The sequence below is a fragment of the Cardiocondyla obscurior genome, linkage group LG11 (assembly GCF_019399895.1).
Source record: "Cardiocondyla obscurior isolate alpha-2009 linkage group LG11, Cobs3.1, whole genome shotgun sequence".
Classification (NCBI taxonomy): domain Eukaryota; kingdom Metazoa; phylum Arthropoda; class Insecta; order Hymenoptera; family Formicidae; genus Cardiocondyla; species Cardiocondyla obscurior.
This window is the reverse complement of record NC_091874.1, coordinates 3,308,363-3,325,508: the sequence shown is the minus strand read 5'-3', so window position 1 is coordinate 3,325,508 and position 17,146 is coordinate 3,308,363. Positions and strand designations below refer to the sequence as shown.

Below are 17,146 nucleotides of genomic sequence, written 5' to 3'. Positions count from 1 at the left end.
AAAACAGAAATACGTACACGTGTGTTCTCGTAAGTTAGCTCGCGCGAATTCTCCGCACGCTGACGTGACAAGTTTCCGCTTAGCGTCAAATTTTACGTTTCTACGAAGTGTCATTCCTCTAGTCACTTTCGGATAAAGATTCGCGGCTACGTTCTTTTCGCTTTACTTGCGAGATAATTTAATTCGATCGATTTTAAAAACGTCGTGAAAATTAGGTTTTATACCGCGCGGCGATTTTAAGCATTCAAGGTTACCACCTTGCGGTTTTTTATTCTCTCGACATTCACGACTGATGAAATGAGCTTGATAATTACGTCTCGGTATATCCGCATGTTTTTCAAATACGTATCGCGACGCAAAGGCCGCGCGATAACTACGCATCATTGCTCGTTACGCACAAATATATGGCGACTCCAAGGTAGCGCTCCGTGATAGACATAAAAACGTAACCGCGGGTGTTCGTTACTCGCCGAACCGTCGGTCTATCGCGCGACGTAATCGCGCCAAATATTTTCATTCGGTTGCTGAAACGTCATCTTTCAATTTGGAAATTAAAACGTGGAAGCGGACGTCGTCGCGGCCCGAATACTTTCTCCGCGAGCTTGGGCTCGAAGAGACGGATAATTTTAAAATGTAAATGCTGCACGCGCCGCGGCATCGACAGGTTAATCGTTCTCGCGAAGACGACGCCGGCAATTAACGGCGTTATTATATTGTTAAATATGCACGCGTGCATCTTCACGGTCGGGATTACTCGCAAGAGTTTTTGCTGATTCTCGATCGAAAATATATTTTCTGCGCTTAGACACCGAACGCGTCGTTTTACAATGAACGATACGCCTCTGCGAACGGAATAGTATTACATTTTTACGCAACGGCTGCAAGTTATCGCAAGGAGTATTATAAAATTATGTTTTACTTTAACGCGAGGAGGAAAACATTAGTTTCCGCCGATAAGCAAATAAATTTTTACGTAGAGAAAACGTGAGCTTTCCGTCAGCCTTTGTGCATCGCAGGCTCGAACGATAATCTGAATCTTAGAAGGCAGCTGAAGAAATTAGCCGACATTTTTTTCGTCGGTCTGATAGCTCTCCGAATGATACATTTAATTTTTGCGACTTAAAAATGCCGCACGAGCGACTTGTACAAATCGAGTTACCACTTTAAAACGCCCCGCAGTTAAGACCGCTATTATCGTAATCTTATCAGCGACAGTATTCGCCGCCGTGCGCAGGACATATGTGCATATTTCTCGGTCGTGCGTCCGAGATATCGCTGCGCGCGTCATAACTCGAAGCACGAATCCTTCGTACGTGCAGTAGCTTCGCGTCACGCGACTGACGCGTGAAGAGAGCCTATCCGTGAGCTATATTCCGCGAGATAAAGGCCACGATTTTGCATAAGGACGCGACGTAAATGTCCCGACGAGGGAGAGACCCCGGTATTACGAGACGCCCGTATCGCCGGGCCCGTAATTTACGCCCAACATTTCGTTCATTTGCTCGGAGCAGTTTGCGGATTTTCATTGCGAAACGGTCGAGTGAAACTGCGGACAGTTTATCGACGCGAGACAGATCGGCCTGTAGTTGACCGGCAAACGTTACCGCCGAGATCTCTCGGCGCCTCCGGACAAATCCCGCGTTCGCGGTACGGCGAGCGTTTCGCCGCGGAAATCACGATAACGCACAGTCCGTCGTATCGAAGCGCGCAGTCTTGGCCGATGAAATCGCGCACCACTGAGCGCTTGCACCGGGCATTCAGAGCGTCGAAAGAAGTCACGTCTGTGTCAGTAAATTCGCGCCGCTCGACAAATATTGTTACGCGAGCCCCACTTGTTATAATATATCCGCTACGTGTGCGAGCCGAAGCCTCCACGCCGCTATCATATTTCGCTCAAACTTGTAAACGATCGGAATCCTTACGGGAGACGTTAGGGACAGCTTTGCTCATTTTAATTTTCTCGCGTCGATAATTGCGTCGACTTCGATACCCGAATTCCGCGGTAAAAGTGGAATCTCTCGGACGGCACAAGCCGGGTCGTGCAGCGCGGCAAAACAAATTATGGGACACACTTTTATCGATCGCGACGGAGTCCCCGTGGCACCACGGATACTTTTATGCCGAGCTACTGATTAGCAGAGACGCCCACTCATCTTCCTTCGTATTATCTCGCTCGTTATGCAGCTCCCAACGAACGAATGTGGCCTCAGATCGGTAGCCGCGCAACCGATGCCGGCCAGCGCGTAACTTTGTGCGCGGGCAACTTTGTTTTTTCCTTCTTCCGCGACGTGTCAATTTCCTTACGGTATGGTAATTCGGAAAGTAATTTAAAAAGTTACGCGAAGCACGAAAGTTTACAAATTTTGCACCGCGGCGGGCGAGCTCCGTGAAAGCGAGCCGATTGCCAAAAACGGAAAGCATTTCGCGTCTCAGATGATTCTCGCGTTATCGTATTGCGATTTAAAACATCGCCGGCATAATTGATAAAATCTTTGTCTACTCCGGCAACATTTATTTTAATAAATGGTAATTTAACGATAACACGCGTCTGATAAAAATCCACGCCATACATGTATTTGTGCGAAAAATATGTTATGTAACGATATTTATTTAAATAAATCATTAATGATCGGGAACAAAAATTCGATTTTAACATTGATAGCGTTTTTGTATTGAAAACATGCGAGTACGCAAAAAAGTGTCGATAGACAACAAGCAAACAGCTCCCAAGTTCAGTGTCAATTACGAATGTGATGATGTCATCGTAAGAGCGATCACTGTTATTAATACCTTACGCACGGTTCCATCAAATACAGTTTATCGTAAAATCATCCAAGATAAAGAATTTCTGCTTTTTCGTATCAATATTTTTTAATGCAAAAAAATTTTAATACGCAATTTTTTAATGTAAGCAAAAGATTAAAGTTTAGCCACGCTGCTTGTTCGTGCCGATGATATCGTGCCAAATAATTTTGACAATTTTATTTGAAAAAGCAGGAGAAAGAGAGAGAGAGGTACGCTCTATGTTCCTTGCACGTTCATTAAAATGCACTATCCGCGATCAAGTATACGTATATCGATCACAAGTCACCGAGTTCATAAAAATTCATTCGATTCCGGAATAAAAATGCGTCCCGCGAGTTTCGTTAAAGTTCAAATAGGATGCGCCTCGATGCCAGTACAAACTATTAAGCTGTGAATCACGCGTTTGGTGACGTTTCGCAAAGGTCTTCGCGCGGCGCATATTCTTGGAAATATATTTACAGTAAAGTCAAAACACGGATGTGTTTGCCTCGCGTATTCGGCGTAAAAAAAAAAAGAAAAAAAAATACGTGCAAGCATAAACTGGCGCGACCGTCTGGATAATTGCCGTCCAGCGGTAATAACAATTTTATTTACGAGAGCAGCCTTCCAGTTATTAATATCCACTCTTGCAATCGTAATAAAAGGTAATTTTTAAAGGCACGATTACGCGCGAAGAAAACCGCGTCGTTCTTGCAGTAAAATCGTGCAGTTCCCCGGACATTCGACGAACGCACCATTCGACACTGGCCGTGATCCAAAGCTGGGTAAGAATCGCCAAGACTTTCTACAAGCCGCGATGCGGCATGGCGATTAATTTGCATTCCGGCGTGCGAATATCCGTACGTGCGAATATCGGTTCCTTTCCCGACGAAGCAAAAGCGACAACGCGCGAGATCGCGAATTGCGAGCGTGAAAAAATTCCGCCGTATCGCCGCATCGCGACTTGTAGAAGGCGGCGATGCAGGTTGATGCAGGCCACCGCGCCGCGCTAGCCTATAAATAATTCCTAATCCGGTGATCGATCGTCTTTTCCTCTCGCGAGGCGCTCCGCCGAGCGAACGATCGACCCTTCGCTTTCATCGTAGAACGGAATCGGAGGATTAAGTCGCCATATGCGTGTCTTTTATGCTTTGACCCTTCGACGTGAAACGCGTTGCGCATGAGGGTACGATTTAAACGGTTTTAATTATATGCGACCGCTTCGTCAGAGCTCGGGGACAGCTCCGGTGAACTAGAATGTTCAAGTAATCACAAATGAAATATGCATATATGTGCGCGCGCGGAGAGAACGGTATATTAAATAATATTGATTTAATAAAAAAAAAAAAAAAAAAAAAAAAAGAGGCAACTACAGGCCTTCTACTCTTCCCACTTTTCATTCCGGGACTTTTTCGATTGTAATTACATTGGATACAAATTAGTCTAAATTTGTACGCGGTCGATAAAAAATTTCGAGCCGTTAATCCTGCGTCGGTGGCGTAACAATAAGTGATTTAATATAATAGGAAAGTGCAACGAGGTTGGGGAATGATGTTACGCGATAAAGATTGCGTTTATGCGAGATGAAAACAGACGAGGGTTATACAATTAACATAGAGTCGTCGTGTGGCAAAGGCCTCAAATTGTTTCGACGAGCGAAACACTGAGCGGAAGGAAGAGAACCGCGGCGCTTCTAGGTTGAAGACTACTTCGAGCGGCCCACTTTCTTTACTTTCACACTGCCGCCGTTCTTCTTTCATAGCGTTTGCCAACCCGACCGGAGAGGCTTCGGGTGACTCGACGACGTGAAAACTGTGAGAGGCTCCTTGTACGGTGGACGCTTTGCATTGTGTGCACAAATACAAAGAGCTCTCATCACGCCTGTCATTATTGTCGTGCTACCTTTCGCTTAATGAGATTAATTTGCCGGCCAATTTGAGTTCGACGTATTCTTAAGAAAAATATTCCAACGATAAGAATCGTCCGGTTGCAATTTTTATCAATCGGATTAGTTAATTTAATTCTAAGTCAATCGAAGCTTTAAAGAAAAAATAGAGAGAGAGAGAAAAGAGAAAAGCATTGATAAAGAAGAAAAAGAGAGGAGTTAAGTTACTTAATATATTGACGGCGACCGCCATCGTCGCCGTTCTTAGACATGCAAGCGCGGCGTCGAACAATTTCTAACGGGTCTTGATTTCCTCGGCCGCGTCGGGGAAAGAAGAGAAGAGAGCCCGAAGGTTAACCCGCGAAGCAACGCACGAGCAGCCTCCTCTCGCAAGTGCGTTCCTCCATCCGAACGTCGTGTCCGGTACGGTTCTCCGCGAAGAGCTGATGCATGTGTTTCGCATTAATCAGGGAACGCACTTTTTCCACGTAAAATGCATGGCGCCGCGCCATTCGTTCACTTACGAAAAAGATACGAGTCGTGCGTAATGTATAATCTTTAATAATTAGTCAACGAAAAATAATTAAAAATAAAAATCGTTACTCGAGATATAATTGTACTCGCAGCTGATTCCGGGTGCTTTCGAAAAATCGCGTTTGACTACTATTCCAGCGGGACGCCTCTCACCTTTAATGTTTCCTTATATTCGGGAAAAGTTGAAACGCAACCGCGAAGAGCGTAGCACGCAGCGGAGTACTTTGCATAATCTCGCTTCAAGATGGCTACGCCCGTGACGAAGTTGCCGCAACTTTCGAGCGATAGTGTACATCGGACCGACGATCGATGCCGGATGCCATTTTCGAATTCGAATTCCGGCCGCGCACGAATATCGGAGAGGCGCGCTCAAACCTCGAATTATCCCGATAATATTGCCAATGCGTGGCCGACGTCCCAGTTCCGTAAGTTATATTATGCGAGCACGCAAATAACCGGCGAGGTGGGATTTTAAAAGGGAGGCCAGAGCCAGCGTGCGCTCGCCAACGCGTATAAAGCCGATATTTCACGCGCGAGCTCAAGTACCGGAAGCGTGTCTACACGCCGGGTGTCCCTTCCATCCGTGGTGCGCGTGCTGCCGTAGAGCGCGGGGTCAGGCTGCGATCGGACCCGGAGTCGTGCGACTTGAGAGAAAAAAAAAAAAAACGATTTACTCCACGAATTAACGTCGAAAGGGAGCGATCGAGCAATCACGCGTGCGTTGTAACGTGAAGTTCGATTACGGAAAGTTGTATTACTTTGTAAATTAAACGATTCGAAAAAAAAGTTTCTTTAATGTAGCGCATAGTTGCCTACCTGGCGCAATCTGACCCCGTTTTACGATATCGAAAAAAAAAGTTTTTCATCTCGGGGATTCCTGCATTATTCGCGCGCGTTAAAAAGATTGTGTGTGTGTATGAACGAGACATCGATAAGCGTCTCGCCGGACAACGTAATTAATATACAACTAAATATAAATCAAGAGCACACTGAAATATGAAGCATGTGATACGTGGTTTTTTTTTCTTTTTTTTTTTTTACAGCGTTTGCCATCAACTATTGTATTGGACAAAGTAATGAATTTCCATCGGAAAAAATATCGGAAGTGACTGGAGGCATCGTGTCGCCAAACGTTAACATTTTGTTGTTTTATATCTCGAGATAAATTCTCTTGAAATGTAATGGATGGAAATGCACTATCAAAGATAACAATCATTGACAGAAGTTTGGAAATCAATGTGCGGTCAAATATATATACACGGTCAAATATATATATCACGACTTTTATCTGCAACAATTTCTTACGCCTGCGTATCGATAACGGTAAACGTTATCGCATTCGTATCGAACAAGGGGCCGCCGCATAAAAAGCTGATTGCACGATATATTTTCACTCTTACGCGTTTCCTTTTCTTTTTCTCTCTATCTAAAGATATCCTTATTCGCGTCATAAACATTATTATAGCAATCTATTTATATTGTTCGAAGTTAGATATTCGAATAGGGAATAAAAAAAAAGGGATTTATGGTTTTTAATGATAATGAAAAATTGAGAAACTTTCGACGTTCACGTATTAAGCATTTCTCGCGTCCGGAGTTCATATCGATTACGTTATGAATATCGGGAATCCATAACGAGATGCATTCGCCTTCTCTCTTGGAATCGATTGCAGGGCAACCTGTAATAACAGTGATTCCAGTCTTTAATGACGACATCAAAATTGATTATTCTTCAAATCTCATGTAGCAATCCCTTTGCTCTGGTAACTGAATCCTTTGTTATATATTTACATTATTCTGGGTTTTATCTTTTATTTCTCATAGTTACGAAATAATTGAGCCCGCGGTATAAACGTAAAATTATTTTTTATTCAGCGAAGAAAATAATTTAAAAAAACGCGTTCAAAATAAATTTTTTTTCCACCTTTCGAAATAAAATTTAGTCAACATCAAGGTAGCTGCGAACGAAAGATATCGAGACGTAGTTACGTTCTCATTGTCCTTGGATATAAACGGACATAACGTGGCGTAACACTAAGAAGAATGCGGTACTCTCGAACGACCCATTTTCCGCAACAAAATGTAAAGAATATTTGCAAACGTAGTATATTTTCCCCTTTATGCTCTAATTTAATAAATGCACGCGTGTGCAATGACGATAAAGTGATATGAACGAAGATAACTTGCCTTTCGCAATTTAAGAGACCGACTCTGCGAAGCGTAGACGGAGTGATGGAGGAGTGATTTACAAATTGACAAGTCCGAAAACACAATCACTTTCAAATTAAATATGATCGAGCGTATTTGTGTTTTGTGACGCTTGTTGTTCGCTATCAAACAATTCGCGCGAGTAGGTTCAATCCGGTCCGTCTTGTGTATCGAATGGCGGAGAGTTAACTTGATGCAAACACGATAATAACTGGACACCTTGGCGCGACTCGCTCGCGCTGATTCTCGATGCGTAAGTCGCGTGTCCTACGATAAGATCGGCAGTATACGGTGACAGGGTCTCACTATCAGATAATCGCTCCCGGAAACATTCGGAAGGACGTTCACCGTTACATTTTAGATTCTAAGCGTTTGTCGACGCGCGCGATAAAAATCCATTCTGCAGCCCACGAAAAGGAGCATAGTTTAAAAAAAAAAACTTTCGAGCTATCCTTTACTGAACAGAATTTTTTAAAGAACCAAAAATAAAAAAAAAAGACTAACATTTCAAAAAATATAATTGCAAGCTAAATATGCACATATTAAAGAATTCTAAAGCTATTTTTCTCGTACAGTTGAGTTACCTAGCCGCGTAGGATTTTTCTATGCTGCGCGATGCTAAAAATGCAACTTGGCTATAAAGGAGCGTAAACATAAAAAAATAATCTTTATTATTCCCGCTAGCAGTCGGCGAATCGAGGCGAACTGTTCGCGCAATCGATACCGGAGTTGAAAAAAAAAAAAAAAATTTGTTCCTCCCTTCTTCTCACTCTCTGGGCTTTTCAAGGTTCGTGAAACATATATACATATATACTATATATACTTGGATAAGTATATGAAAATGTTTCACGCGTTGAGGAGGAAGCCGCTCGCGCGTTTCGCATCCCGATCGACCTTATTATCGGCGGCTTATCGGTGTCAGGAGCCAGGGGGAGACGGGCGAGGAACGTATGGATTTACGAAAGATCGTGCGGCTCGCAAGTTACGGGCATACGGCGATATAGGTTGAAAATCGATAGCGGGCTGTGCAATTCACTTAATGGCATCCCCTAAGCAGCGACCTACACTGGACGTGATAAATCGCAAAGGTTGCCAGACTATTTAGATAGCTGCGCCGCATGTGTGTGTGTGTGTGCCGCGTGCGCGCGGAGGGACGCGGGAAATGCCATTTCAACCGGCGATATCCGATATCGAACGAGCGAGATGTAATAAACCTTCCTCGCGCACCTTTATGTTAATCGCGAACGAAAAGAAACGCGAAACTTGCGCGGCAAACATCGCTCTCTTACGCTATCGCAAGCTTGTTTACGTGCAAATATCCTTTCCCCGAGGTAAATCCGTGCTAGTTTCAATAAATATTCAATAATTATTCAGCAAATTTGCCAAAAGCAAGAGCAGGGAGGGAATAAACGTCGCGTTGAGTTGACGGAGTGTTTTCGAATTTTTATCGGTACGGTCGATCGAAGGGAGAGAAAAAAAAAAAAACGGGCGGATCGGGATTTCTCGGCTGGCCGTCGAAGGGCCTGACCAAAGCCGCGCCCTTATTCGTCGCCGAGAGAAAACCGCGGGTCTCGTCGTCGCGGCGTTTAAATATCGAGGCGATATCTCGTCGGCGCCTTGCACTCGGCGGGTCAAAGGCGACGCGAAAGCGCGGCTGATACTTCCTCTCTACCTCTCGCCCTGTCGAATTCCACCGAGTTAAACTCCACCAAATTGCTCGTCGTTGTCGAGTTACCTTCGCTCTGCCCGTTCTACGAAATTAAAACAAGTCGGTTGATAGAATCGATTTCTCTTTATCGGCAAGGCGAAGGCCGGATGATGGAACAGCCGACGTTTCGACAACATCGAGTGCCTCTTTGGCGGCGCCAAGTTTTTAACGATGTCTTCCCGAGCTTGCGAAAATACCTCGAAAATTAACATCATTAAAAAGTAAAGCTAAATATTTTATATCATATATTATTTTCCACCGTCGATCCACAAATTAAATTTGAGGCAATGGAAGAAACGCATCGAGAGTATCGATACTCTGATTTTTATCTCCGTATCGTCTAGATGAATTAATTAATTAATTATACTAATCAGAAAGAATTGCGACTCGCTTTAAACGTCGCAATTTTCATGCATTTCGTTTTCTTTGGAGCTTCAAAAATTTAATCCGAGATAAGTAGAGGTAAGAGGTTCAAAAAGATCGGCAGGAGAATAACGTCTATTGCGTTTAACGTTCCGTTTTCGCGGAAGAAAGGACGCCTCGCGTTGCGAAATCTGGATCTGAGCGAGGTCTTCAGTTTCAATCTACGTCTAGGAGCTCTCGACGACGCCGATTCCGAGTGTCGTAGGAAGGAGCGTCTCGGAGAAACGTGCGATATCTTGTCGGGGGGACCGCGCGGGAATCGCAGCGGAATTCCCAATCGCGTCGATGATGTGTCGCGGCCGATCAGGTGGCGGCTTGGCTTCCCCTCCCCCACCGAGTGATTCCACGACGCTGTGGAGATCGTGGAAACGAGCGCCGCGCGTCATCTCCTTATCGCGTCGCGTCGTGCAAGCGTAAATTCCGATACTTCTGTCGTCGTCGAACGTTAAACAATTGCCGCTACGATTATACGACGCTGATGTGATAAGAAAACCTGAAAGTTACTCGTTCACTTCGTTCGGTGGGGAAACATCGCGCCGTTTATAATACAATCAACCCGTAATATCTCGCGGTTGATCGTTAGCGAGGATGTCTCTCCCGGCGCGCGAATGGTAATAGAGAAAGAGAAAGAGAGAGAGAGAAAGAGAAAAAGAGAGGGAGAGAGAAAGAAAGAGAGAGAGAAAGAGAGATAGGTGGCAGAGGTTGCTCAACTTGACACCGCGTTCATCGGTGACGTCATTGAAAATCACTTTACCTCAAGCACCGAAACGAGTCGCTCCCGTTGCCACCGTCGTCGTCGTCGTTCGCACCTAAGTCGCAGCACAGGGAGAACGAGCGTCAGTGGAAGATAAAGTTATCGAGAAAGAGCGAGCGAGTGAGACGCGTCCTCGCGCGCGCACGTAGGCCAGTCGGCGGCACGTTGTCGTTCTTTGTTCTTCCTTCCTGCTCGCGCGCGGCGGGCTGGCTCTCTCTCCTCTCGCGCGCCTCCTCTTCCGTATATCCCTCTTCCGCCGCTCCTTTTCGCGGGCTAGCTCCGCGCGCACGTCACACGGCTAACGGAATTAATTCGGAGCACTCCGGGTACACACAACTCGCGACCGCCGTGGCGCGTTATCTTCGTTACGTATCACTCTGAGGTGTACACTGTGTATCGGCGCGGCGGTGTCAGACGCGCGCTAACCGTTAAACCAGCGCCGAGTCCGCTACACGTGAACCCACGCGGACCACACGTACACACCCCCGTACGCGCGCGCGATTACGCACGCTATGCCCTTACTCGTTTCTCTCACGCACATACGCGCCGGGAAAGCGTGTATTCGCCGATCGAAAACTCCATGTATTTGAGCGCGCGCAAGGGGCGACCGAGAGGAGCGAAGGGGTGGAGGGGTTGGTCTGATCTCCGTTACAGGTACGCGCACAAGTACGGCGAGCGTGGACCTCGCACGTGGATCCAATCCGCGAAACGTCCGCGCGCAAGCGAGACCAGAACACGACTGAGCGAAGAGTGGAAGCCAGTGGAGGCGCCGAGGACCGAGCGTATGCGAGCGGAGTCCGACGCCGACCGAGCGTGTGGCCCGCGACGCGGAGATACCCGACCGAGCGTCGTACCGCTAGGACACGAGTCCGGAGTCGTTTTCCCCTCGCCGCCCGCCCATCCCCTGCCACCGCCTCCGCCTCCGCCACCGCCGCCTGCTGCCTCCTCTTCTTCGTCCTCCTTCCCTCCTTCGTCGTACTACGGGGCCATCTATACGCCTCGGTCTCCTCTGCCACTACCTTCTCTACGTGCAGACACACGTATCTCTCGCTCTCTTTCTCTCGCCGCAGCGTCGACTTTTAAAGCCGTACGCGTCCTTCGGCGCGCGAGAAATATAACGCAATTTTTCCTCCAAGCGCATCGCGACGAGTGAACGACTTCGAGGGATACGTTTCTTGTTCCGCCGAAATTATAATTTTGCGTTAAAAATCTCCAACGCCATTGTTTTTACTACGCCGCTGCGAGCTGATCCCCTTCGACTTATTTTTATCGCGCCGCGCGCGATGCACGACGGCCGACAGCGAGAGGCCTTTTGTTTTCGAATGAAACGAGACACTTTATTAGTTTACTAACCAGTTTAGCTTTATTGTTTCCTGGCGGGGGCTTTGAATCTATCGGCTCGATCGACCGACACTGATAAAAATCTCTCCGCGATAATATTCGAGACTGACTGGGTATTTCACAACCTACGGCTATCGTTACTTTTTCAAGAAATCCAAGAATAATCGACTAACGTAAAGATAAACGAGCTATAAATATTTCTCCGGAAATTTCACTGCTAATTGAAAATATAAAATAATTATTTTGTAAGTATTCGAGAGACAAATTGCTCCGTATAAAACAATACTTCGGGCATTCACCGTGAATTATTACTATTTCCAGTTCAAAATTGTAATATACACGGTATCATGTAATTATTACGTCGAGAGAGAGACGTTAAAGAACCTTTTTTACGTCACAAATACTGTAATAGATAATATTTTTATTGAGAAATTACGAAATTGAAGTGACCGCCTGAAAGTGACGTTCGTTTATCGCCAGAGAAAAGGGTTTCCGGCGGCGAGATGGGCGGATAGGCCAGAAGTGTATTTCGCAACCGAGGGTAGGTGAGAAGGGTCGGGTTAAAATGAATGCGTCGGGAAGCGAGCGGGGATGGTTTGCTGTTTTCGCTTAATGGGCAAGACGGCGGAACTACGCTGCGCGATACCGCGTTTGAGTAAAGGTTACACCTACGGATCGACGAAGACACCCACGTGACGCGACACGCGCGTGCACACGTGGGCGTGGAAAGGGAATTAAAAAAAATTAAAAAAAAAAATTGCGTGGGCGTACTTTGTTAACCAACACCTATGCCGCCTACCGTTGAACTTTTTGGAAAAACGCATGGGAAATGTCGCCGCTGTGCGAGCCGCTCTTTTGATTAAAACTGAAAATGCTCTCGCAACGGGATACGTTGTAAATTACATGTCGCGTTATCGTACACGTGGAACGCGCTTAATATCGTTGCGAACATTAGGCGAAGGTTCTGGGACGCGACGTCATTTCCGAATTTGAATAATGTCACCGAAAAACATTTTGTCCGATCGCCATCGACTTGGATCGATAACTAAAACGATCGCGTGGAGAAAAAAAAAAAAAAAAATTACAAGAGATATTTTTCTTTCCACGCGCGTTCCGTTTTCATAAATGCGAAGTCACTATTAGCGCAATAAACGCGGCAGCTTTCTACCGGCCTTGCTTTGTTACAGTGATTTGCGTCCTCATTAGCGTAATCGCATTCGCATCTTGTACGAAATATTCTGCACGATTATTGACGATTCGTTATGCAGGCGTGTATCATTTCTAATAATTATCCCCGAATCGTATGTGCGTGGGTATCGATCGCCTACATGGATTATAACCAACCCGAATTAAATTTAGTACGTTTATTATTAAACCGCTATCTGCAATATAATTTGAAGCTTGTTCGTGCTGTACAACATTCAGCGATTCGTTTTCCACTTTATGATATAGTTTTTTTTTTTTTTTCGAGCCAGTTAGTTAAGCAGTATCTAGAACTGGTTCTTTTTAATTACATGCTTGATATAAATTACAAAAACAATCGAATTTTTCTGCGACTATCATTTTTATTTCGCACGAATGGCAGTCTAAACGACTTAAATGCATAAACAAGCGTTCTCGATATAAAGATTATCATATCGGAGCACTTTTCGATCAGATATACGATCACGGTTACAAAATCAATCGCGTCTATTAAAATGCGAATTACGAGCGATGTTATCGGAATCAGTTCGCTATGCTTCTTAGTCCAGTACACTTTAATGAGAGATTCATGAGAAGCGAGGAAACAGACAGAACGAGAAGGCTGAGAGTGCTTTAGCGTCGAGACGTTCTACGCCTGTGTCTCTCCGATTGGTCTAGCTAAGAAATTTCGTACGGGTCTCAAAAAGACAAAAGTCTCCTTTTGTTAAAGTCAAAGGTTGATTCGTCGCGTGGTAAAATAAGACTCACTCAGGCAAAATGAAAAATCAAGTGAAACGTATTACCTTCGACAAATATTCTCGATAGAAAATATATTTATCCGCAGTCACCAATACCGAGCAGTTTCTAAATCTTGGGCGATGTTTAAAATACTTATATTTATTAGTCGAGAAATAATTAGCGATTAACTTTTAGGTGGTTCGAATTGACGTCGAGACTCGTTACGGTCTCGACACTTTAACATCGCGTCTCGATATTGCGCGGAATCGTACTTAAAACGGACATCATACAGCCAGTTGTAGTCGGGCGAATACCGCTATGTGCAAACGAGTGCCGAGTGAGTTTCCACTTTGCACGCCTGCAACGCACATCACTCCCTTTCTTCTCTGCCTCCTTCTCTCCCTAAGGCAAGTTTGTCCCACCTTTCAGCCTCCGCTAGTAGTCTCGTACGCGTTTGGTACTTCCTTACTCGTCCTTCTGAAATATACGCTTCTCTCTAATTGCTTCTCTCCCTTTAGCGTCTCTAAAATGCTCAACTCCGTAACGCGCGGAACGAAGACGAGAACAAGATGTATTTTAAGCCGCAGGTAGGAAAACACTTCTAACCCCATAGGGCTTTTTTTCTTTTTTTTTTTTTTCGAAACAACTATTTTAGAATGTTCGATACGTGAGCGTGGAATGTGACGCAGCGGCGTTTCTGCTTTGAAAATTTGGCGCTCGGTATCTAAAATAGCTTCTTGTGTAAACGCGTTTGCGAATTGCCGCGCGAACTGACGCTAGAAACTCGCGTACCGAATTATACAGACACGTTTTGTCTCCGCAAACGAAACGTCTCCGTCAAGCGCAATTGCGGACGATTCGGGGACAAGGTTCCTTAAGACGAGGTTCATCGGGAAAACCTTTGCATTTCGTAACGCTTTGTATTACTCGCTGTTGAATTTATTATATCTCGGATTCGATATCGATGTGCGATTTATAAAACTCCCCCGACGACGCCGACGGAGTGAGCGCGCGGGAAGGAACCGTGTCGAGGCAGGAAAAGTCGAGGAGAGCGAAACATGGTTGAGATTTTCTCAGCGTGATTCGGATGTCGGCCTCGGAGCCGCTGCGAGTCAGCCGCCTCCTGCTAACCGAGAAAAATTGCAATGTACTCACGAAGGACGGTCGAGGAAGTGGAAGCTACAGGGTACGGCAAGGAGGAGCGGCGGCATAAACGGCCGCCGCCACCGTGGGGATAGGGTCCCTCGATGCGGGGAGCGAACACCGAGGGAAAAAGAGTGAACCGCTCGCGCCGAAGGGGGGAAACGACTCGGAACTCTCGTATCGTAGCGGTACTCGTTTTCTTCTTGGCCGCGTTCGCGTATCTTGTTGCCGCGAAATTGAATAACCGCGATATCGCCTCGCGACAGAGGGAAAAGGGACAAAAAAGAAAAAGGGAGGGGGGACAGAGACGTAAAATCAGGTTTCTAATTTTGCGATTCCGAGGGGCACTCTCGGCGCGATGCCGTCCGCCGAACCCAAATCATCGGCTTCCGAAGAGGCATAATTGAGTCGAGAGGCGCTCTTCGAGAGAGGCGTAATGCTGATATTAACGCGCGAGTTGAAAATCGCACTGGAGAACCGTCCGCGAATATCCATATAAATGCCGTTGAATATTTTTAATTCGATTAAAGTTACTCGTCGTTAAGAGTTTAATTTTATACAACTACGTCTACGTGTGTCGCGTGTGTTTAGAAAAGGAGACGGTATCAAACACATATACCTGGGCATAAAACGTAACAGTAGTCATAAATGCATTATTATATTATAATTGCATATATATTAAAATTAAATTTTCCAATAAAAACCTATTTTCCACTTGAATACTTAATAATATATGATACCTGTCTCTGTTTGCTTATTTCACTTGCCACGCGAGGGTCGTAGACTTTTACCCTACTTTCTCCTAATCGCATCAATTATTACGAACTCTCAGCTCTCGCGTATGAAATCATCCGCGATATCTAATTGACGAGATACCATTCGATGTTTCCCCGGGGGAAAAGAGGGGATCTGGATACGCGAATCTGGATTTACGAAAATCAACGTGGAGGTATCGAAACTTTACCTCGGAGCTCTCGACTTGCCTGTGTTGTAACATAGAGTCACGCGAGTTATTGACCCAAAGCGAGATGTTCCCGCCTCTGCGCCGGGCGGTAGAGAGAAAGAGAAAGAGAAAGAGAAAGAGGGAAAGAGGCGGAAAGAAAGAGAGAGAACGAATCGCTTGAAAAGCAACAAGGCCATATATCGCTGTATACTCTTTTAGTGGCATCATGGCACTCGCAAAGATCGAACCCATCTCGGTACGCTTTTGAAAAGGATCTCACCGAACCTCTTCGGTAATGCGAGATAGCGAGGTACACTTCGTTACGAAGTGAAGGTTGCACCGCGGCCGCAACTTTCGAGCTGTTTTCTACGGTAAACTTCCTTTCTCCTGGATGCTATGCAATAACCGTGGCATACACGTCGCCGTCCTTCGCAAGATTGTTAAAATCGCGACGTTTTTCGTCGAGCGCAAAATACCGCGCGAATAACTGACGAGCAATTCCGCTAACGCGAATTAAAATTATTCTTTTAATTTGCAATTTTTTTCCGCGGACAAAACTGTCACTAGAATTTTTGCCGAAATTGGGGCCGGATTACTGCTCCACTACTCGCCGATGGCTCACGTTCGACGACGCGCATTGTAGCCCCGGTATTATAGGCACACTCGGCGGGTATAGGAAAGCATAAATTATTTACCAATCACTTATTCGGGAATTCGACGTCGAATAGCCGCAAGTTCGCCGAACTTGGCCGTCCAACTCCGCGAATCTGTCCCAGGCAAGGCCGACCGTGCGCTCGACGACCCTCCCTAACTCGCACAGTCTCGACTGCTTAACCCTTTTAACCCTTCGGCAATCCTGTCGGATCCCACGGCGATGTAGTCAAAGCACGACTTTAAAGTCGTTTATTCTTAAAAGAAGATCGCAGCAACTACGATTATAAAGCATAGCAACTTTGTCTTTACGAGAGGGCTTTTTTTTCAGAGAATCTCTCGTCAAATTGAAGCACGTGTGTCGCGAGATCGAAAACTCGCCGGAGGCTGATACTTTCTGAATTCCTCCTTCGACAAAAAAAAAAAAAAAAGAAAAGAAAAAAGAAAAAAGCAAACTATCTTAGTACGCCTTTTTAAATTATTATATATTAAAAAAAATTGGTGCAACGCGTAAATTAAATGTTAATTGTCACCGCTTAAAACCGACGCTGATAAGTTCTCTCTCGCTTGGCTTGCTTCACGCCAAGCGAGAGTCAACGTCGGCTATCAAGTCGGCGATTTTGCGGTTCGATTTAATTTTAATATTTAATTAATATGTCCAGGTAAAGACGATCTTCGCGATTTTCGAGATCGAACACGACCTGATGGAAGTACCGTCTTTGTCTGGACGTACTAATTAAATATTACAATTAAATCGAACGAGAGTAACGGATAGATTCCCCGCGGGGGGAAGGAAGGACGGGGTGAGAGCGAGAGCGAGCTTACGTGCCGCGCGCTAGGTATATTCCCCCA

The 17,146-nt window shown here is 45.5% G+C and overlaps 1 protein-coding gene across 3 annotated transcripts in view; it reads right to left on the bottom strand.

Moving 5' to 3' along the window:
• The window catches only part of LOC139106442 (uncharacterized), a 79,756-nt gene that overhangs the window by 20,188 nt on the left and 42,422 nt on the right, over window positions 1-17,146 (bottom strand). Inside the window, exon 1 of one of the 3 annotated variants that reach the window (XM_070663225.1) lies at window positions 10,297-11,111. The exons of the other annotated variants lie outside the window; for them this stretch is intronic. The gene's annotated coding sequence lies outside the window, so the exon portion shown is untranslated. Of the gene's footprint in view, window positions 1-10,296; window positions 11,112-17,146 lie in introns of those variants that run through there. 3 annotated transcript variants of the gene reach the window in all.